Source organism: Oncorhynchus mykiss, chromosome 19, assembly GCF_013265735.2.
Source record: "Oncorhynchus mykiss isolate Arlee chromosome 19, USDA_OmykA_1.1, whole genome shotgun sequence".
NCBI classification, from domain to species: Eukaryota; Metazoa; Chordata; class Actinopteri; order Salmoniformes; family Salmonidae; genus Oncorhynchus; species Oncorhynchus mykiss.
This window is the reverse complement of record NC_048583.1, coordinates 59,864,848-59,889,566: the sequence shown is the minus strand read 5'-3', so window position 1 is coordinate 59,889,566 and position 24,719 is coordinate 59,864,848. Positions and strand designations below refer to the sequence as shown.

General features: G+C 48.6%; 1 protein-coding gene across 1 annotated transcript in view; it reads right to left on the bottom strand.

Annotated features, from left to right (window-relative positions):
• LOC110510484 (synaptosomal-associated protein 25-B) overlaps positions 1-23,975 on the bottom strand; it is a 96,126-nt gene extending 72,151 nt beyond the window's left edge. Inside the window, exon 1 of the mRNA XM_036955261.1 lies at positions 23,838-23,975. The gene's annotated coding sequence lies outside the window, so the exon portion shown is untranslated. The remainder of the gene's footprint in view (positions 1-23,837) is intronic.
• Positions 23,976-24,719: the final 744 nt, after the last annotated feature.

Below are 24,719 nucleotides of genomic sequence, written 5' to 3'. Positions count from 1 at the left end.
CGCACACACACACACACACACACACAAACACACACACAATCAGAGGATCTTTCCTCCAGCACATAGCATGCCTTCCGGCTTAACTCCACCAAAGCCCTGATCCTATGAAGTCAGGGAGACTCCCATATGGTCTGCACCGGAGCAATGGAGACAAGGACCACACACACACACACACACACACACACACACACACACACACACACACACACACACACAAGCACTGTAATGTAGTTCATAGTCATAACTCATCACCAACTCAGGACCCTGAGACTGAACACTTCCCCTTGCAACTGGATCCTGGACTTTCTGACGGGCCGACCCCAGGTGGTGGGGATAGGCAACATCACCTCCGCCACACTGACCCTCAAACCGGGGGGACCCTCAGGGGTGTGTGCTTAGTCCCCTCCTGTACTCCCAGTTCAACCACAACTCTGGCAACGCACGACTCCAACACGATCATCAAGTTTGCTGAAGACACGACAGTGTTATGCCTGATCACCGACGATGATGAGACAAGCCTATAGCAGTGGTCACCAATCGGTCGATTGCGATTGACTGGTCGATCTCCAAACATTTCTTTTTTTTGTGTGTTTTTTTGTTGTTGAACTTTACACCTTTTTCTCCCCAATTTCGTGGTATCCAATTGTTTTTGTAGCTACTATCTTGTCTCATCGCTACAAATCCCGTACGGGCTCGGGAGAGACGAAGGTTGAAAGTCATGCGTTCTCCGATACACAACCCAACCAAGCCGCACTGCTTCTTAACACAGCGCGCATCCAACCCGGGAGCCAGCCGCACCAATGTGTCGGAGGAAACAACGTGCACATGGCCACCTTGGTTAGCGCGCACTGTGCCCGGCCCGCCACAGGAGTCGCTGGTGCACGATGAGACAAGGATATCCCTACCGGCCAAGCCCTCCCTAACCCGGACGACGCTAGGCCAATTGTGCGTCGCCCCACGGACCTCCCGGTCGCGGCCGGTTACGACAGAGCCTGCAACAAATTGGCCGATTACGTAAGGGATGGGCGCAAACCCAGGGTCTCTGGTGGCACAGCTGGCGCTGCAGTACAGCGCCCTTAAACACTGCGCCACCCGGGAGGCCCGATTTCCAAACATTTCGCTTTAAAAAATTATGACAAAGCCTTGGTTGCACACTTGATTCAGCAGCCCTAGCGCCTGGAAGGCAAAGTGTTTTGAACCACATCATGTTTCTGCAGGCCCAGAGTGAAAATCAAGTGCACCTATAGCCTTACCACTGGCCAATCAGATAGCTCAGATCACCACGTCTGTACAGTTTCCTCAAGCCATAGACAGTAATAAGAAGCCTCGAACAATGTTAGAACCAAGACATCAGAGAGACTCAAGGAATACAGCACAGAGCTGCTGTATTTATGAGTAAGTTCATGTTTAAGTTTCTATTCAGACTGTCAACACTTTCATGAGCCATAAAATGTGCTTTCTCTCTACTTCCACTCAGGCTACAACCAGCACTGCAGCTGCACTGAATGAGTATAGCAACGTGTTCTGATAAGATTGCGTTGTTATATTAGTGTCTTGTCTTTTTTTTATATCAAGAAATATTTAACTTTCTCTGGTCATAGTAACATGAGTAACATGATAAGATTGCATTGTTATATAGTGCGACTTGAGTTTGGCTATCAGCCGGAAGACAGTGTCTCCTTTTCTCAGCGGAGGGAGGGAGAGCGGAGGGAGGGAGAGCCTGGTGAGAGACAGCCTCACCGCTGCTCCCTCCGTTCTCCCTCCCTCCGTTCTCCCTCCCTCCGTTCTCCCTCCCTCCGTTCTCCCTCCCTCACATTTCTGTTCAAAATTTTGTATCAAGATTGTGCCAAAAAATTTTATTAATAACTTTTCATGTTCAAAATTGTGCACTCTCCTCAAACAATATTATGGTAATCTTTTTGGCTTTCCTGTGCCATCGGGTGCTGTAGGTGTCCTGGAGGTCAGGTAGTTTGCCCCTGGTGATGCTTTGGACAGACTGTACCACCCTCTAGAGAGCCCTGCACTTGTGGGTGGTGCAGTTGCCATACCAGGTGGTGATGCAGCCCAACAGGATGCTCTCAATGGTGTATCTGTAGAAATTTGTGAGGGTCTTAGGTTCCAAGACAAATTTCTTCAGCCTCTGGCGCTGTTGCCTCTTCTTCACCACACTGTCTGTGTGGGTGGACCATTTCAGATTGTCAGTGATGTTTGCGCAGAGGAACTTAAAGCTTTCTACCTTCTCCACCATGGTCCCATCGATGTGGAAGGGGGCGTGCTCTCTTTGCTCTTTCCTGAAGTCCACAATCAGCTCCTTCGTTTTGTTGACGTTGAGGGAGAGGTTATTTTCCTGGTACCACTCCGCCAGGGCCCTCACCTCTTCCCTTTAGGATGTCTCGTCATTGTTGATAATCAGGCCTACTACTGTTGTGTAGTCTGCAAACTTGATGATTGAGTTGGAGACGTGGGTGGCCATGCAGTTATGGGTGAACAGGGAGTACAGGAGGCGGCTGAATACGTACCCTTGTGGGGTCCCAGTGATGTTGTTTCCTACCTTCACCACCTAGGGGCGGACTGTCAGGAAGTCCAGGAACCAGTGTGGGTTCAGACCAAGGGGCAGAGCTCATTGATGAGCTTGGAGTGTACTATGGTGTTGAAGGCTGAGCTAAAGTCAATGAACAGCATTCTGACGTAGGTATTCCTCTTGTCCAGATGGGATCCAGTAGTGTGCAGTGCAATTGCATCGTCTGTGGATCTATTGGGGCGGTAAGCAAATTGAAGTGGGTCTCGGGTGGCAGGTAAGGTAGAGGTGATATGATCCTTAACCAGCCTCTCAAAGCACTTCTTAATGACAGAATTGAGTGCTACATAGATAGTAATTTAGTTCAGCTACCTTTGCTTTCTTGGGTACAGGAACAATGGTGGGCATCTTAAAGCAAGTGGGGACAGCAGACTGGGATAGAGAGAGATTGAATATGTCCGTAAACACACCAGCCAGCTGGTCTGCGCATGCTCTAAGGACGCGGTCAACAATGCCGCCTGGGCTGGCAGCCTTGCGAGGGTTAACACGCTTAAATGTCTTACTCACTTCGGCCACGGAGAAAGAGAGCCCACAGTCCTTGAGAATGAACCGCGTCACTGGCACTGTGTTATCCTCAAAGCGGGTGAAGAAGGTGTTTAGCTTGTCTGGGAGCAAGACGTCGGTGCCTGCGACGTGGCTGGTTTTCCCTTTGTAATCCCTGGTTGTCTGTAGACCCTGCCACAATCATCTCATGTTTGAGCCGTTGAGTTGCGACTCCACGTTGTCTCTGTACTGAAGTTTTGACTTTTTGATTGCCTTATGAAGGGAATAACTACACTGTTTGAATTCGGCCATGTTCCCAGTCACCTTGCCATGGTCAAATGTGATGGTTTGCGCAAATGCTGCCATGTATCCACGGTTTCTGGTTTGGGCAGGTTTTAATAGTCGCATTGGGAACAACAGCCCCTATACACGTCAATGTTATTCTCAGAGGCAACCCGGAACATATCCCAGTCGGCATGATCAAAATAATCTTGAAGCATGGATTCCGATTGGTCAGACCAGCATTGAATAGACTTTATCACGGGTACTTCCTGTTTGAGTTTCTGGGATATGTTCAATTGCCCTGAGTTACCACCACTCTGATATCCAAAAGTTATTTCTGGCTGTCCTGTATATAATAACATAAAAAACATTCTGGGCTAAAAAGGTAAGAAATAACACACAAAAAAACTAAATACTGAAAAAGTTGCTTACGAGCTAGAAACAGAGCTGCTATATCGGCGTCATCTTACTTATACAAAAAACTGGGAGCATTGACTTCTACTGTATTCCACTATATGTAGGCCACTGTATTTAGGCCACCACGACTTCCTACTCTGTGACTCTGATGCCTTCCAATGTTTGATTTTGCGCCTCTCCCCGAGACAGTCCTGTTTGTGGGCCTCCAGACACTTAAGATGAGAGAGAGAACCCGAACATAACGTTACTCAGCCCTACCCCTAACCCTGCCCTCTCCAGCCCTACCCCTAACCCTGCCCTCTCCAGCCCTACCTGCTTCAGCTCTACCCCTCTCCAGCCCTACCCCTAACCCTGCCCTCTCCAGCCCTACCTGCACCAGCTCTACCCTCTCCAGCCCTACCCCTAACCCTGCCCTCTCCAGCCCTACCCCTAACCCTACCCTCTCCAGCCCTACCCCTAACCCTGCCATCTCCAGCCCTACCCCTAACCCTGCCCTCTCCAGCCCTACCCCTAACCATGCCCTCTCCAGCCATACCCCTAACCCTGCTCTCTCCAGCCCTACCCCTAACTCTGCCCTCTCCATCCCTACCCCTAACCCTGCCCTCTCCAGCCCTACCCCTAACCCTGCCCTCTCCAGCCCTACCTGCTCCAGCTCTACCCTCTCCAGCCCTACCCCTAACCCTGCCCGCTCCAGCCCTACCCCTAACCCTGCCCTCTCCAGCCCTACCCCTAACCCTGCCCTCTCCAGCCCTACCTGCTCCAGCTCTACCCTCTCCAGCCCTACCCCTAACCCTGCCCTCTCCAGCCCTACCCCTACCCCTGCACGCTCCAGCCCTACCCCTAACCCTGCCCTCTCCAGCCCTACCCCTAACCCTGCCCGCTCCAGCCCTACCCCTAACCCTACCCTCTCCAGCCCTACCCCTAACCCTGCACGCTCCAGCCCTACCCCTAACTCTACACTCTCCAGCACTACCTGCTCCAGCTCTACCCTCTCCAGCCCTACCCCTAACCCTGCCCTCTCCAGCCCTACCTGCTCCAGCCCTACCCCTAACCCTGCCCGCTCCAGCCTTACCTGCTCCAGCTCTACCCTCTCCAGCCCTACCCCTAACCCTGCCCTCTCCAGCCCTACCCCTAACCCGGTCCTCTCCATTCCTACCCCTAACCCTGCATGCTCCAGCCCTACCCCTAACCCTACCCTCTCCAGCCCTACCTGCTCCAGCTCTAACCTCTCCAGCACTACCCCTAACCCGGCCCGCTCCAGCCCTACCCCTAACCTGGCCCGCTCCAGCCCTACCTGCTCCAGCTCTACCCTCTCCAGCCCTACCCCTAACCCTGCCCTCTCCAGCCCTACCCCTAACCCGGTCCTCTCCATTCCTACCCCTAACCCTGCATGCTCCAGCCCTACCCCTAACCCTACCCTCTCCAGCCCTACCTGCTCCAGCTCTACCCTCTCCAGCCCTACCCCTAACCCTGCCCTCTCCAGCCCTACCCCTAACCCGGCCTGCTCCAGCCCTACCCCTAACCCTGCCCTCTCCAGCCCTACCCCTAACCCTACCCTCTCCAGCCCTACCTGCAGCTCTAACCTCTCCAGCCCTACCCCTAACCCTGCCCTCTCCAGCCCTACCCCTAACCTGGCCCGCTCCAGCCCTACCTGCTCCAGCTCTAACCTCTCCAGCCCTACCCCTAACCCTGCCCTCTCCAGCCCTACCTGCTCCAGCTCTAACCTCTCCAGCCCTACCCCTAACCCTGCCCGCTCCAGCCCTACCTGCTCCAGCTCTAACCTCTCCAGCCCTAACCCTAACCCTGCCCGCTCCAGCCCTACCTGCTCCAGCTCTACCCGCCCCAGCCCGACCCCGACCCCTAACCCTACCCTCTCCAGCCCTACCTGCTCCAGCTCTAACCTCTCCAGCCCTACCCCTAACCCTGCCCTCTCCAGCCCTACCCCTAACCCTGCCCTCTCCAGCCCTACCCCTAACCTGGCCCGCTCCAGCCCTACCTGCTCCAGCTCTAACATCTCCAGTCCTACTCCTAACCCTACCCAGCCCTACCCCTAACCTGGCCCGCTCCAGCCCTACCTGCTCCAGCTCTAACCTCTCCAGTCCTACCCCTAACCCTACCCTCTCCAGCCCTACCTGCTCCAGCTCTACCCGCCCCAGCCCGACCCCTAACCCTGCCCTCTCCAGCCCTACCCCTAACCCTGCCCTCTCAGCCCTGCCCCTAACCCTGCCCTCTCCAGCCCTACCTGCTCCAGCTCTACCCGCCCCAGCCCGACCCCTAACCCTGCCCTCTCCAGCCCTACCCCTAACCCTACCCTCTCAGCCCTACCCCTAACCCTGCCCTCTCCAGCCCTACCCCTAACCCTGCCCTCTCCAGCCCTACCCCTAACCCTGCCCTCTCCAGCCCTACCTGCTCCAGCTCTACCCGCCCCAGCCCGACCCCTAACCCTGCCCTCTCCAGCCCTACCCCTAACCCTACCCTCTCAGCCCTACCCCTAACCCTGCCCTCTCCAGCCCTACCCCTAACTCTACCCTCTCAGCCCTACCCCTAACCCTGCCCTCTCCAGCCCTACCCCTAACCCTACCCTCTCAGCCCTACCCCTAACCCTGCCCTCTCCAGCCCTACCCCTAACCCTGCCCTCTCCAGCCCTACCCCTAACCCTGCCCTCTCCAGCCCTACCCCTAACCCTGCCCTCTCCAGCCCTACCTGCTCCAGCTCTACCCGCCCCAGCCCGACCCCTAACCCTGCCCTCTCCAGCCCTACCCCTAACCCTGCCCTCTCCAGCCCTACCCCTAACCCTACCCTCTCAGCCCTACCCCTAACCCTGCCCTCTCCAGCCCTACCCCTAACCTTACCCTCTCAGCCCTACCCCTAACCCTGCCCTCTCCAGCCCTACCCCTAACCTCTCCAGCCCTACCCCTAACCCTACCCTCTCCAGCTCTACCCCTAACCCTACCCTCTCCAGCTCTACCCGCCCCAGCCCTACCCCTAACCCTGCCCTCTCCATTCCTACCCCTAACCCTGCCCTCTCCAGCCCTACCCCTAACCCTACCCTCTCCAGCTCTACCCCTAACCCTGCCCTCTCCAGCCCTACCCCTAACCCTGCCCTCTCCAGCCCTACCCCTAACCCTACCCGCCCCAGCCCGACCCCTAACCCTACCCTCTCCAGCTCTACCCGCCCCAGCCCTACCCCTAACCCTGCCCTCTCCATTCCTACCCCTAACCCTGCACTCTCCAGCCCTACCCCTAACCCTGCCCTCTCCAGCCCTACCCCTAACCCTACCCTCTCCAGCTCTACCCCTAACCCTGCCCTCTCCAGCCCTACCCCTAACCCTGCCCTCTCCAGCCCTACCCCTAACCCGGCCCGCCCCAGCCCTACCCCTAACCCTACCCTCTCCTGCTCTACCCCTAACCCTGCCCTCTCCAGCCCTACCCCTAACCCTGCCCTCTCCAGCCCTACCCCTAACCCTACCCTCTCCAGCTTTACCCCTAACCCTACCCTCTCCAGCCCTACCCCTAACCCTACCCTCTCCAGCTCTACCCCTAACCCTACCCTCTCCAGCTCTACCCGCCCTACCCCTAACCCTGCCCTCTCCAGCCCTACCCCTAACCCTACCCTCTCCAGCTCTACCCCTAACCCTACCCTCTCCAGCTCTACCCGCCCCAGCCCTACCCCTAACCCTGCCCTCTCCATTCCTACCCCTAACCCTGCCCTCTCCAGCCCTACCCCTAACCCTGCCCTCTCCAGCCCTACCCCTAACCCTACCCTCTCCAGCTCTACCCCTAACCCTGCCCTCTCCAGCCCTACCCCTAACCCTGCCCTCTCCAGCCCTACCCCTAACCCTACCCGCCCCAGCCCGACCCCTAACCCTACCCTCTCCAGCTCTACCCGCCCCAGCTCTACCCCTAACCCTACCCTCTCCAGCTCTACCCCTAACCCTACCCTCTCCAGCCCTACCCCTAACCCTACCCTCTCCAGCTCTACCCCTAACCCTACCCTCTCCAGCTCTACCCCTAACCCTACCCTCTCCAGCTCTACCCCTAACCCTACCCTCTCCAGCTCTACCCCTAACCCTACCCTCTCCAGCTCTACCCCTAACCCTACCCTCTCCAGCTCTACCCGCCCCACCCCGACCCCTAACCCTACCCTCTCCAGCTCTACCCGCCCCAGCTCTACCCCTAACCCTACCCTCTCCAGCTCTACCCCTAATCCTACCCTCTCCAGCCCTACCCCTAACCCTACCCTCTCCAGCTCTACCCCTAACCCTACCCTCTCCAGCTCTACCCCTAACCCTACCCTCTCCAGCTCTACCCCTAACCCTACCCTCTCCAGCTCTACCCCTAACCCTACCCTCTCCAGCTCTACCCCTAACCCTACCCTCTCCAGCTCTACCCCTAACCCTACCCTCTCCAGCTCTACCCCTAACCCTACCCTCTCCAGCTCTACCCCTAACCCTGCCCTCTCCAGCTCTACCCGCCCCACCCCGACCCCGCCCCAGCCCGACCCCTCTCTGAACCAGCCGGCCCCACTGTTAAATATTTGAAGAAATCTGACAAAGATGGAGCGCAGAAATCCATTCGAGGCTCTAAGAGCGTGAAATAGGTGCTGACAGCTTCCACACAATGGCGGCAAGCAGATAAAACCCAACAGACCTCTCTCTCTTTCTCTCTCAGTTACTGTCAGGTGGCACCATGGGGAGGTTAGAGACTTGTAGTCATTTAACAGACGCCCTGATCATTGACTGACGTGGTGAGGTGTGATGGTGAACTCATTAGAGATCTATTCAGTCTGTGAAGTGATAGAAATTTAAAGGTAATTTCTGATTGAGCCGACATATGCAGCATTTACCGTGAATGCTGTCTCTGCTAACGATGTAACATTACCTTTAAATTTCAATCATGCAGTAAAGCCGAACTTCCGCGATGCGTATTGAATAGAGTGGATTGGCTGTGATTTTGGCTGTGGATTGATCTGTTGTGGTGAAAAGGCTGAAGCCTGGACTACTTAAAGTGGCCCTCCAGTCTCCTTTTAACCTTAGTTAATAACACATGATTTACTTAACAAAAGGCAAATCTCAATAAGTAGTCCAGGTAAGTCATGACATGGCACAAGTGGGAGGGGCCTTTCCTCTTTTATTCTCTATTGATCCTCAAGCAAGATGGAGGCTGATGACATCACAAATGCCCTCCTGCATTGGGCTGGACGTGTCAATGTGTAGTTCATGCATGCATAATCTATGAGCAAAATTACTGTTTTACCGCAATTAGCCATGAAATCTGGCAGCTGTGCGGCGCCATTTTCCCTACATTTTCTCCCACGTGGGCCACCCACCCTAGCAATTTGAGTTCTAGCCAATGCGTAGTATGCTACTTCTGGGGACCTCTTTTGGATCGTGAGCGCTACTTTCAGAACTACTGGCTAAAAAGTACACAAAAGTACCAGAGAATCTCTTTAATGGTGGGTAATTGATTCCTGGCAACAGTCAGTAGATTTGAATCATTACCATGCATCTGTTGGTCAATTTCCTCAACAAATGATCAGGTCTATATAATTATCAAAAATACATTAGTAATGGAAAGGAAACACAGCCTCTTTGTTTAAGTATTAAAATACTCATTTTAGTAATACAATTGTAGGCAGAAGTTGATACAGAGTACAGTATAACAATATATGATAGTTCTCCCCAAGTTCTGCAAAATGTCTAAGACATCTTGTAACATCCTATAACTCATACAGTCTCTCCCAGTTCTCCGTGCGTGAGTTTCCATGGCAACAACATTTTTAATACATCTGACCTCCCCCTGACAGAAGTAACCATCTTATCAGCAATTAAAAGTTCAGAAGTGGGTTTGACCAAAACTTGACCTTTCATCACAAGTGTAGGGTCATAACAAGGTGAACGAGCATAAGCATCTTCTGACAGCTGGCTGGTTTCATCGGGTCTTTGGCAGCCTTGTGTTCTCAGAAAACCAGATAACCACGGTGGGATCCAGACAAGAGGAGTCTGAATGTAGATGCCTTCTGATAGTGTCTGAAGGTCAGAACACTCAGAAACAGGTTATAACACACACACACACACACACACACAGAGAGCTCTCCTGAAGAGGAGACCTTACAGTTTATCATAACACAATTGATTAACACTTTAAAAGGTATGAGGCCTTGGTTTAACCCTCTTCAGAACTAGTGTGTGTGTGTGTGTGTGTGTGTGTGTGTGTGTGTGTGTGTGTGTGTGTGTGTGTGTGTGTGTAACCCTGACAGATTGTGCATCTGTACACACGTGAAACATAATACAACGCACCCCGATAAACGACACAACTCACTGTAACACCCTGCTAGCACCAACACACTGTAACCCACTGCTAGCACCAACACACTGTAACCCACTGCTAGCGCCAACACACTGTAACACCCTGCTAGCACCAACACACTGTAACCCACTGCTAGCACCAACACACTGCAACCCACTGCTAGCACCAACACACTGTAACCCACTGCTAGCGCCAACACACTGTAACCCACTGCTAGCACCAACACACTGTAACCCACTGCTAGCACCAACACACTGCAACCCACTGCTAGCACCAACACACTGTAACCCACTGCTAGCACCAACACACTGCAACCCACTGCTAGCACCAACACACTGCAACCCACTGCTAGCACCAACACACTGTAACCCACTGCTAGCACCAACACACTGTAACCCACTGCTAGCGCCAACACACTGTAACACCCTGCTAGCACCAACACACTGTAACCCACTGCTAGAACCAACACACTGCAACCCACTGCTAGCACCAACACACTGTAACCCACTGCTAGCGCCAACACACTGTAACCCACTGCTAGCACCAACACACTGTAACCCACTGCTAGCACCAACACATTGTAACCCACTGCTAGCACCAACACACTGCAACCCACTGCTAGCACCAACACACTGCAACCCACTGCTAGCGCCAACACACTGTAACCCACTGCTAGCACCAACACACTGTAACCCACTGCTAGCACCAACACATTGTAACCCACTGCTAGCACCAACACACTGCAACCCACTGCTAGCACCAACACACTGTAACCCACTGCTAGCGCCAACATACTGTAACCCACTGCTAGCACCAACACACTGTAACCCACTGCTAGCGCCAACACACTGTAACCCACTGCTAGCGCCAACACACTGTAACCCACTGCTAGCGCCAACATACTGTAATCCACTGCTAGTATCAACACACTGTAACACACTGTAATCCACTGCTAGCACCAACCCACTGTAACCCACTGCTAGCACCATCACACTGTAACCCACTGCTAGCACCAAAACACTGTAACCCACTGCTAGCACCAACACACTGTAACCCACTGCTAGCACCAACACACTGTAACCCACTGCTAGCACCAACACACTGTAACCCACTGCTAGCACCAACACACTGTAACCCACTGCTAGCACCAACACACTGTAACCCACTGCTAGCACCAACATATTGTAACACACTGTAATCCACTGCTAGCGCTAACACACTGTAACCCACTGCTAGCACCAACACACTGTAACCCACTTCTGGCACCAACACACTGTAACCCACTGCTAGCACAAACACACTGTAACACACTGTAACCCACTGCTAGCGCTAACACACTGCTAGCACCAGCACACTGTAACCCACTGCTAGTGCCAACACACTGTAACCCACTGCTAGCACCAACACACTGTAACCCACTGCTAGCACCAACACACTGTAACCCACTGCTAGCACCAACACACTGTAACCCACTGCTAGCACCAACACACTGTAACCCACTTCTGGCACCAACACACTGTAACCCACTGCTAGCACAAACACACTGTAACACACTGTAACCCACTGCTAGCGCTAACACACTGCTAGCACCAGCACACTGTAACCCACTGCTAGTGCCAACACACTGTAACCCACTGCTAGCACCAACACACTGTAACCCACTGCTAGTGCTAACATACTGTAACCCACTGCTAGTGCTAACATACTGTAACACACTGCTAGTGCTAACATACTGTAACCCACTGCTAGTGCTAACATACTGTAACCCACTGCTAGCACCAACACACTGTAACATACTGTAACCCACTGCTAGTGCTAACATACTGTAACCCACTGCTAGCACCAACACACTGTAACATACTGTAACCCACTGCTAGTGCTCACATCATGGGAATATTACGGATCCTTGTTGAGACACTGAAGCAAATCGGAACAGAAACCTGCTCCGAAGAGCAGGGAAGAGTTCCTCAGAAATCAGAGATTCTACAGAAAACGGTCTTTCAGCTAGGGTCTGTATTAGTAACGGACACAGAGGCAATATCTGAATATAATCAGCCTTCATCAAACATGTTAACCACGGTGATGCCACTTTCCTCATTATACAACTGTTAGTGTGTGCATGTGCGTGATTTTGCGTGTGTACATGCATGCAGGTAGTGGTACGGCCTGTGATGGCAACGCAGTATGCAGGAGATTCGAAGCAATCATCTTTCCCAGAGGGGATTATGGGACTAAAGCCAGAGCGTCCCATTCGGAGAGGATAAAACCTACAGTATTAATCTAGTGGAGTAGGCCTGTTCACAGCCCCTCCCCCTTTCTCTCCCTCACTCCACCCCCACGCCTCCGCACCATTACCAAGCAGAGCACCCACCCTCCCACCCACCCACCCCCACCCTCCCTCCACCAACCCCCACGCCTCCGCACCATTACCAGGCAGATAGCAGACAGAACACCCATCTCATACACTTGCATAACACATAGTCTCTCTTTCACTTTCTCTCTGTCTCTTTGTCTCTCTCTTAACCCGCGACTCCCTCCTCATTCACTTCCCTTTTCTTCCCCTCTCCATGTACTGTACGTACACACACACACACACACACACACACACACACACACACACACACACACACACACACACACACACACACACACACACACACACACACACACACACACACACACACACAAACACACACACACACACACACACACACACACACACACAGAAAAGTGCTCATGCATACCGCTCACATAGACCGTAGACTCGCAAACACATTCGTGCGCACATGCACATCTGCCCTGAGAGACGCACACTCTTTTATCTCCCTCCCTCCCAGATGTATCTATACAACCTGCCATTATTCTGCTCATACTGTTCATACAAATATAGCCCTTGGTTCTATCCAGACCAGTCTGCCCCTGACCAGCACAAAAACATCCTGTGGCGTTCTGCATTAGCATCGAATAGCCCCCGCGATATGCAACTTTTCAGGGAAGTTAGGAACCAATATACACAGGCAGTTAGGAAAGCTAAGGCTTTTTCAAGCAGAAATGTTCCTCCCGTAGCACTAAGTTCTGGGATACTGTAAAGTCCACCTCCTCCCAGCTGCCCACTGCACTGAGGCTAGGAAAAACGGTCACCCCCGATAAATCCACTATAATTGAGAATTTAAATAAGCATTTTTCTACGGCTGGCCATGCTTTCCACCTGGCTACCCCTACCCCGGTCAACAGCCCTGCACCCTCCATAGCAACTCGCCCAAGCCTCCTCCTGCCTGCACCATCCCGCCCGACTAGCATCACTACTCTGGATGGTTCTAACTTAGAATATGTGGACAACTACAAATACCTAGGTGTCTGGTTAGACTGTAAACTATCCTTCCAGACTCACATTAAGCATCTCCAATCCAAAATTAAATCTAGAATTGGCTTCCTATTTCGCAACAAAGCATCCTTCACTCATGCTGCCAAACATACCCTCGTAGAACTGACTATCCTACTGATCCTCGACTTCGGCAATGTCACTTACAAAATAGCGTCCAACACTCTACTCTACAAATTGGTTGCAGTCTATCACAGTGCCATCCGTTTTGTCACCAAAGCCTGTGACATGTATGCTCTCGATGGCTAGCCCTCGCTACTCGTCACCAAACCCACTGGCTCCAGGTCATCTACAAGTCTCTGCTAGGTAAAGCCTTATGTCAGCTCACTGGTCAGCATGTTTTATTTATTTGTATTTATTTTACCTTTATTTAACTAGGCAAGTCAGTTAAGAACAAATTCTTATTTTCATACCCATCCTCCACAGAGCTGTAAACATACCCATCCTCCACAGAGCTGTAAACATACCCATCCTCCACAGAGCTGTACACATACCCATCCTCCACAGAGCCCTATGCTGTTCATACCCATCCTCAACAGAGCTCTATGTTGTTCATACTCATCCTCCACAGAGCTGTAAACATACCCATCCTCCACAGAGCTGTAAACATACCCATCCTCCACAGAGCTGTAAACATACCCATCCTCCACAGAGCCCTATGCTGTTCATACCCATCCTCAACAGAGCTCTATGTTGTTCATACCCATCCTCCACAGAGCTGTAAACATACCCATCCTCCACAGAGCCCTATGCTGTTCATACCCATCCTCCACAGAGCCCTATGCTGTTCATACCCATCCTCCACAGAGCCCTATGTTGTTCATACCCATCCTCCACAGACCCCTATGCTGTTCATACCCATCCTCCACAGAGCTGTAAACATACCCATCCTCCACAGAGCTCTATGCTGTTCATACCCATCCTCCACAGAGCCCTATGCTGTTCATACCCATCCTCCACAGAGCCCTATGTTGTTCATACCCATCCTCCACAGACCCCTATGCTGTTCATACCCATCCTCCACAGAGCTGTAAACATACCTATCCTCCACAGAGCTGTAAACGTATCTATCCTCCACAGAGCTGTAAACATACAGTGGCAAGAAAAAGTATGTGAACCTTTTTTAAATACCTGGATTTCTGCATAAATTCGTCATAAAATGTGATCTTATCTTCATCTAGGTCACAACAACAGACAAACACAGTCTGCTTAAACTAATAACACACAAACAATGATATGTTTTCATGTCTTTATTGAACACACTGTGTAAACAGTCACAGAGCAGGGTGGAAAAAGTATGTGAACCCTTGGATTTAATAACTGGTTGGCCCTCCTTTGGCAGCAATAACCTCAACCAAACGTTTTCTGTAGTTGCGGATCAGACCTGCATAACGGTCAGGAGGAATTTTGGACAATTCCTCTTTACAAAACTGTTTCAGTTCAGCAATATTCTTGGGATGTAGGGTGTGAACTGCTCTCTTAAGGTGGACTCTGACCGGGCCACTCCAGAAGGTGTATTTTCTTCTGTTGAAGTCATTCTGTTGTTGATTTACTTCTGTGTTTTGGGTCGTTGTCCTGTTGCATCAATCAACTTCTGTTGAGCTTCAATTGGCGGAGAGATAGCCTAACATTCTCCTGCAAAATGTCTTGATAAACTTTGGAATTCATTTTTGCGTCGATGATAGCAAGCTGTCCAGGCCCTGAGGCAGCAACGCAGCCCCAAACCATGATGCTCCCTCCACCATTCTTTACAGTTGGGATGAGGTTTTGATGTTGGTGTGTTGTGCCTTTTTTCTCCACCCATGGAGTTGTGTGTTCCTTCCAAACAACTCAACTGTAGTTTCATTTGTCCACAGAATATTTTGCCAGTAGCGCTGTGGAACATCCAGGTGCACTTTTGCAAACTTCAGGTGTGCAGCAATGGTTTTTTTTGAACTGCAGTGGCTTCTTCCGTTGTGTCCTCCCATGAACACCATTCCTGTTTAGGGTTTTACGTATTGTAGACTAGTCAACAGAGATGTTACCATGTTCCAGAAATTTCTGAAAGTCTTCAGCTGACACTCTAAGATTCTTCTTAACCTCATTGAACATTCTCCTCTGGGCTCTTGCAGTCATTTTGCAGGATGGCCACTCCTAGGGAGAGTAGCAACAGTGCTGAACTTTCTCCATTTATAGATAATTTGTATTACTATAGACTGATGAACATCAAGACTTTTAGAGATACTTTTGTAACCCTTTCCAGCTTTATTAAGTCAACAATTCTTAATCTTAGGTCTTCTGAGATCTGTTTTGTTCAAGGCATGGTTCACATCAGGCAATGCTTCTTGTGAATAGCAATCTCAAATTTAGTGAGTATTTTTTATAGTGCAGGGCAGCTCAGCTCTAACCAACATCTCCAATCTCGTCTCATTGATTGGACTCCAGGTTAGCTCCTGACTCCAATTAGCTTTTGGAGAAGTCATTAGCCTAGGGGTTCACAAACGTTTTTCAACCTACACTGTGAATGTTTAAATTATGTATTCAATATAGACAAGAAAAATACAATAATTTGTGTGTTATTAGTTTAAGCACACTATTTTTTGTCTATTGTTGTGACTTAGATGAAGATCAGATCAAATTTGATGACCAATTTATGCAGAAATCCAGGTAATTCCAAAGGGTTCACATACTTTTTCTTGCCACTGTACACATCCTCCACGGAGCTGTAAACATACCCATCTTCCACAGAGCTGTAAACATACCCATCTTCCACAGAGCTGTAAACATACCCATCTTCCACAGAGCTGTAAACATACTCATCCTCCACAGAGCTGTAAACATAGTCATTCTCCACAGAGCTCAACTCTAATCATGCCCATCTTCCACAGAGCTGCTGTTCATACACATCCTCCACAGAGCTGTGTGTTGTTCATAAGCATCCTCCACAGAGCTGTGTGTTGTTCATATCCATCCTCCACAGAGTTGCTGTTCATACACATCCTCCACAGAGCTGTGTTGTTCATAACCATCCTCCACAGAGCTGTGTGTTGTTCATAACCATCCTCCACAGCGCTGTAAACATATCCGTCCTCCACAGAGCTGTAAACATACCCGTCCTCCACAGAGCTGTAAACATACCTTGCTCTGTGGTGACTTCAAAGTGACAGGACTCCTGTGCCCAGATGTGCCCTGTGCCTCTGCTCTACTGTAAAGGCGTCTAAAAGCTTCCCAGCCGAATCAGTTCGGAAGAGATTGTGCATCTATGATGATGACATTTCGTGATGTTTTGGTCTTCGGTGAGGGTTTTTTCAGCTGTTCAGGCACACAAGATTTTTTTCTGGAGGCAAGCCGAAGTTCGGAGCCGATGTCTACGCTACCTTCGTCGATAATTGGTCACCAGTAGGGATTCTTCAATAAAGTCTTTGTTGTCATTCATTGAGAGACAACTCATTTTTCATTAAAAAAAACATATTAGTTAGATGTAAAATTGTGGGACTAAGATCTCCTTCGCAAAAACTTCAAAATTAATTGACAGATTTCTTGAGTTACCTTAGATTCATTCTGACTATTTTGAGGAAGTGTATATTGGCTAAGGCGTCTCAAAATGGGCAAACAGTACTAGTCGCCGCTTTTTTCTCGTTTTTCAAGTGAAGGTTTTTTAAGGGTGTATGCGAGCACACTTAGCGGAGTTCTGCTAGCATGCTGACACCTTAACTCCCACCCACACAGATGGTGGAATCATTAGGAACACTGTCTGGGCTGTTGTGTCTATGTTAGTTAGGTAGTGAGTTAGTTAGTCCGACAGGCTCCACAGTTCTGATGGATGACAGTATCACCATGCCCAGCTTGCCCTTGCTTTGAGGTGACTTCTGAGTGTGTGTTTGTGTGTGCATGCATCCGTGTGTGTCGGGGGGGGGGGGGATTCGGGTTACTGCAAATATGCACTCTCATTCAGATCAAATAGGCATTCCCAGATCAGATTCCAAGAGGTTTCAGAAACGATCTGTATACAGTGTCATAGAACCATAGAACCGCCATAGAACCGCTATGTATACAGTGTCATAGAACCATAGAACCGTCATAGAACCGATATGTATACAGTGTCATAGAACCACAGAACCGTCATAGAACCGCTATGTATACAGTGTCATAGAACCATAGAACCGTCATAGAACCGATATGTATACAGTGTCATAGAACCATAGAACCGCTATGTATACAGTGTCATAGAACCATAGAACCGTCATAGAACCGCTATGTATACAGTGTCATAGAAGGGTACTAACGGACCACAGGACACTTGTATTCATCATTATGCAAACACTGTATTGACGTTTACTAACTTCGCATCAATGTAGTTAGATGATGCCTCATAGACCGGTATTGGGAATGTTGACTCTTAATATGATGACTGGCAAGACCCAAGATTCTGTACCTTTTTCCCGTTCAAGTATTTTTCTAAATGAAAAATCATTAGTAAAAATGTAAATTCAGATGATGAACATACTGTGTTTTTCATACTTTCATACTAGTCTGCACAAAGCCATTTGGATGTGAATTTATTCTGACCTATTTCTTACTGAATAAAAAAAAAAAAACCTAAATGTTTTATTGCCACATAGGCTCAGTGAAATGTGTTGTTTTACAGGGTCAGCCATAGTAGTATGGCACCCATGGAGCAAATTAGGGTTAAGTGCCTTACTCAAGGGCACATTGACAGATTTTTATCCTTGTCGGCTCAGGTATTCGAACCACTGACCTTTTGGTTACTGGGCCAACGCTCTATCCTGCTAAACTACCTGCCCACAGCCCAACAGCCTACGCAGGGGGTTTCAAATCTTACCCTACGAAGTCCGGACTACTGCTGCTTTTCTGTTCTACTTGATAATTTATGGCACCCATCTGGTGTCCCTGGTCTAAGTCAGTCCCTGAACAATTTAAAAAAGCAGTGGAACTGGCTTCCGGGTCCACAGTTGAGTTTGAGAGCTATGAAGACATGATCAGTACAGTAGAACAGATATAATTATCCTGACTCTGATATACTGTTAGTCATCAGTTGTCATGCAGGTGGAAGTCAACAACATCTCTCTTCTGCCGTGTACAGTAATTTGTGGATGACTCTTCCCCCTGAACTACACCCCCCCACAGACCTAATTAAGGGGGCTTTCACACCAAATGCTTGTTCCCCCCCCCCCCCCCCCCCCGAACTCTGGTGCGTTTCTCCCCTTAGTTCGGTTCGTCTGGACTGGTGTGAACATCATTCACACTCAGATGTGCACACTAAATGACGCACAGCCATTTAAATTTGTCCCGTGGTGCAGTTCGCTGCAGGTGAGAACGAGGTCCGGGCCAAACACAGGAAAAGAACCAGAGGCGCACAATATTATTGGTTGTTTGACTGAAGAGGATGTGATGAAATACACAAGGTATGTAATGAAATGCATGAGGTATGTAATGAAATTCACGAGGTATGTAATGAAATACACAAGGTATGTAATGAAATACACAAGGTATGTAATGAAATATACAAGGTATGTAATGAAATATACAAGGTATGTGACGAAATGCCCGAGGTATATGATGAAATGTCCGAGGTATATGATGAAATGTCCGAGGTATATGATGAAATGTCCGAGGTATATGATGAAATGTCCGAGGTATATGATGAAATGTCCGAGGTATATGATGAAATGTCCGAGGTATATGATGAAATGTCCGAGGTATATGATGAAATGTCCGAGGTATATGATGAAATGCCCGAGGTATGTGATGAAATGCCCGAGGTATGTGATGAAATGCCCGAGGTATGTGATGAAATGCACGAGGTATTGATGAAATGCCCGAGGTATCTGATGAAATGCCCGAGGTATGTGATGAAATGCCCGAGGTATGTGAGGAAATGCACGAGGTATTGATGAAATGCCTGAGGTATGTGATGAAATGCCCGAGGTATGTGAGGAAATGCACGAGGTATTGATGAAATGCCCGAGGTATGTGATGAAATGCCCGAGGTATTGATGAAATTCCCGAGGTATATGATGAAATGTCCGAGGTATGTGATGAAATGTCCGAGGTATATGATGAAATGTCCGAGGTATATGATGAAATGTCCGAGGTATATGATGAAATGTCCGAGGTATATGATGAAATGTCCGAGGTATATGATGAAATGCCCGAGGTATGTGATGAAATGCCCGAGGTATGTGATGAAATGCCCGAGGTATGTGATGAAATGCACGAGGTATTGATGAAATGCCCGAGGTATCTGATGAAATGCCCGAGGTATGTGATGAAATGCCCGAGGTATGTGAGGAAATGCACGAGGTATTGATGAAATGCCTGAGGTATGTGATGAAATGCCCGAGGTATGTGAGGAAATGCACGAGGTATTGATGAAATGCCCGAGGTATGTGATGAAATGCCCGAGGTATTGATGAAATTCCCGAGGTATATGATGAAATGCCCGAGGTATGTGATGAAATGCCCGAGGTATGTGATGAAATGCCCGAGGTATGTGAGGAAATTGACGAGGTATTGATGAAATGCCCGAGGTATGTGATGAAATGCCCAAGGTATGTGATGAAATGCCCGAGGTATGTGATGAAATGCATGAGGTATGTGAGGAAATGCACGAGGTATGTGAGGAAATGCACAAGGTATGTGAGGAAATGCATGAGGTATGTGAAGGAATGCCCGAGGTATGTGAGGGAATGCCCGAGGTATGTGATGAAATGCCTGAGGTATGTGAGGAAATGCACGAGGTATGTGTTGAAATGCACGAGGTATGTGATGAAATGCCTGAGGTATGTGAGGAAATGCACGAGGTATGTGATGAAATCATGAGGTATGTGAGTAGCAGTGCATTTATGAGCATAGTCAATGCAGTTTGGGGAAGAGGGAATGCCCGAGGTATGTGATGAAATGCCTGAGGTATGTGAGGAAATGCCCGAGGTATGTGATGAAATGCCCGAGGTATGTGATGAAATGCCAGAGGTATATGATGAAATGCCCGAGGTATGTGATGAAATGCCCGAGGTATGTGATGAAATGCCCGAGGTATGTGAGGAAATGCACGAGCTATTGATGAAATGCCCGAGGTATGTGATGAAATTCCCGAGGTATATGATGAAATGCCCGAGGTATGTGATGAAATGCCCGAGGTATGTGAGGAAATGCACGAGGTATTGATGAAATGCCCGAGGTATGTGAGGAAATGCACGAGGTATTGATGAAATTCCCGAGGTATGTGATGAAATGCCCGAGGTATGTGATGAAATGCCCGAGGTATGTGAGGAAATGCCTGAGGTATTGATGAAATGCCCGAGGTATGTGATGAAATGCCCGAGGTATGTGAGGAAATGCATGAGGTATTGATGAAATGCCCGAGGTATGTGATGAAATGCCCGAGGTATATGATGAAATGCCCGAGGTATGTGATGAAATGCCCGAGGTATGTGATGAAATGCCCGAGGTATGTGAGGAAATGCACGAGGTATTGATGAAATGCCCGAGGTATGTGATGAAATGCCTGAGGTATGTGATGAAATGCCCGAGGTATGTGAGGAAATGCATGAGGTATTGATGAAATGCCCGAGGTATGTGATGAAATGCCTGAGGTATGTGAGGAAATGCACGACGTATTGATGAAATGCCAGAGGTATGTGATGAAATGCCCGAGGTATATGATGAAATGCCCGAGGTATATGATGAAATGCCCGAGGTATATGATGAAATGCCCGAGGTATATGATGAAATGCACGAGGTATGTGATGAAATGCCTGAGGTATGTGAGGAAATGCACGAGGTATGTGATGAAATTCATGAGGTATGTGAGTAGCAGTGCATTTATGAGCGCAGTCAATGCAGATTGGGGAAGACGGTTTTATAGTCCTATCAGGGATATAGGCTACTGAATATAGACTATTCATGGTTAGGGGAGAAGGGGTTATAGTCCTATCAGGGATATAGACTACTGAATATAGACTATTCATGGTTAGGGGAGAAGGGGTTATAGTCCTATCAGGGATATAGACTACTGAATATAGATTATTCACATTGCAGTTAGAGCGGCTATTGTAAGCTGATCCTAGATCTGTTCATAAGGTCATATGTGGCTATTGTGCGGTTTCCTCCCACATGTTGTTGGAAGACAACCAATGGTTAAGGTTAGTATTTGGGGACAATAAGCTGATCCTAGATCTGTTCATAAGGTCATATTTTACATGGAGCCAGCCCTTAGGCTACCACTTTGGAAAACCACTCCATTCCGTGTGTTAGTGAGTGATCCTTATAGCCCAACTCAGCCACCAAGCCACCTACTGTTCTGTTCTGTTGTCACCCTGCTTGGCCGAACCCAGGCTCCCTAACCCTTATCAAAGCCAGGGACAACAAGGAAAATACCAACACTCCACGTGTAAATACACTACTCATGTGAACAACTTCAACATGCTGCTATGTAGCCTACACAGCATCTCAATAATGTGTCTGTCAGACATTCCCTGATTCCATTAAAACTAGAGCAGAGATAATCTAGTGCTCCTGTCTCATTATCCCGAGTTAGAACAGTGAATGGGAGAGATCGAGGTGAGTTGGTGAAGTTCTAGACTCATCATTGAAGCGAATCAACTGGGAAATCAGTTTGGATGTCAGGCTACTGAAGTTCTGCCTACACACTGTACCCCAGGAAGACATGAGGGAACAGTATAAACGTCAGTCTGCCAGACCCTGCTTTCAAATCAACTAGATCTATAGTGCAAAGAGAGTCAAGTGCTTCAACATCATTATCCTAACTTAGCCCATTGAATAGAAGTGATCTGGGTGAGTCTCTGAAGCTCTCTTTGAGCAGCTTTCCTTCACCAATTGTTTGTCTGACTGGGTCAAAGAGTGCCGGCTTCCTCTTCACGGATCAAAACCCTGGAGAATAACATAGAATCTTGTGTATTAAAGCAGCAGCACTATACAGGCCAATGGTAGACCACTCAGTCACTGATACAGAAACAAATACGTTTTGATCTGCCTACCTATTTATCCCATATACTGCCTTCCCCCATTGTACCCTTGAGCACGGCACTTTGCTCCAGGGGGCGTTGCTCGGCAGTGTGTCAGGTTGGGTACTATGACAGCAATAAATAAAGCATATCCATGCAAATGGACCAACAAAGCAAATATTGTGTTGTATTCTACCTCAATGTGGATATCTCTACCTCAGATTGAGCAGGTTGTCTCCCCTGACACATTTATACAGATCTAAATACCCAGAACTCCCGGGGTTAAAGCACTGGGCCTTGAGGCTCAATGTAAGCTATTAAGAAGTGTGAAGGAGGGATATCCCCTTGGCAGCGAATCTGGCAACCCCACCCACAGCTCCTCTCCCACCGGGAACTCTGCCTACACATAGTGTATTAGGTAGGCTATATCATAATCACGTCTTATCCCTGTGTTGGCTGACGGAACTGTGACTACTTTAATGTGTGGCTACACCTCTTTGAACCGAAGAAAGAGACACATGTTCACATCCAGCGACGCGAATGAGCTTTTGGCAGAGGCTGTAGGTGGGCACGAAGAGCATGATACATCGCCATAGTCGTTTTGGCTTGAGAAATACTTGACATAACACAGCCACGTGTCTCAAGCAAAACTGTCTTAACCTTTCGCTCCATATAACCTACAATTTGAACCTAAATGATTACCAAAAAAAAGGTCAATGGCAATATCGCACCATCTTACCAATTACATTTAAACAGCGTCTTGACATTTGTTTCCCCGAGAAATACCTTACGGAGCTACTGTATTGCCTTGTCTAGGCTACTGAATGACCCATTTCTGTGACAAATGATGAAGTCTAGCTTGCGAATGTCACAATTGGAGAACATCTCTCTTACTCTTTCAATGCTGACCTCTTAATACAAAACACGGAGTTTTTTCAAAACAAATTACACAGTTGAACTTTTTTTACAGCGTTTCTACAAACAAACTTTAAAATCTCTCTGAACGTTTCTGTGTTGTTTTTGTCGGGATGTTGCCTGTTTGTAGAATGAGCGCTCCAGCGCTGTCCAGGGTTCTGAAACCGACCACACGTAACGCGCGCTCATTAGAACAGGTAACATAGTCGGTAAGCGGCTTTATCACTGAGTTAAAACGGGACGTTTCCCGGAGCTAAATATTTACTCTGTCTTAAAAACAATATCATGTGAATTGATACCGACGTAAAAGTGAATTTATGTTGACCAAACTACAGAATACTGCATTGGAAGTGATTAAGATAGATTTTACAAACCTATATTTACAACCACATTGTTTAATATTTTCATCCGAAACTCGGCTCGGTCGTCAGACATAAACACTTATTTTAATTAATTGAATAACATAGCATTTATCTAAACTGAATTAAATCGTTCAGCAACCTACCTGAAGTTGTTTTTAGAGGACCGTTGTCGGTTCAGGACTGGAAAATATCAGCTTTTAGTTCCTACTGTCGCCTCGTTTCAAACGGACTGCCCTCTGAGGAACCTCACAGCCACGCCCCGCCCATTAATGCTATATGGGATCCTTGGGACGTCACTACCCTAAACTCTAATTCTGACTATAACCCCTACCATAAGCCTAACCACAACCCTTACATAACCCTAACCTTAACCCATACCTGTACAATTTTAAATGTCAACTTCAATGGGGTGGCGTTAGAGTTGGGACATCCCAAGGATCCAATTTTAGACACGAAATGTATTTCCGTCGAATACCCGGAGGCAAATGCCACGTTCAGAACAACTGAGAACTCGGAAACGTCAGATTTCCGACTTCTGCGTGTTCAAGACAACTGAGTCCTCGGGGAAAAAAACTATCCTTGACTGAGAAAACTAGTTTTGAACGGTCATCCAACTCGGAATTCCAACTCGCGATCTCGGGTCTCTTTCTAGATCTCCAACTTTCCGACCTGAATATCCCTGAAGTCATGACTTGACCTCATATTTTTCAGAATTCCAAGTTGTCTTGAACACACCATATGTGATTAATTTCAATTTGGGTGATTGGCTGAGGGATGTTGGGTGCGTGACGTCCCTCTTAGCCCTTACCAAAACACAAAAGGTGGCGGTCAATTTCTCTCGCCTCGAGCTGGTCGTCAGTAGATACCACAACCAGAAAGTCATAAACCAGGCCTATTTTTTTTTTTTTTACAATTTCTCTTCTTAAAATGTGATTTTTCAACCTAACCCCAACCTTAACCACACTGCTAACCTTATGCATAACATTAAATAAATACATTTAAAAAACTATTTTTTTTCTTCAAGA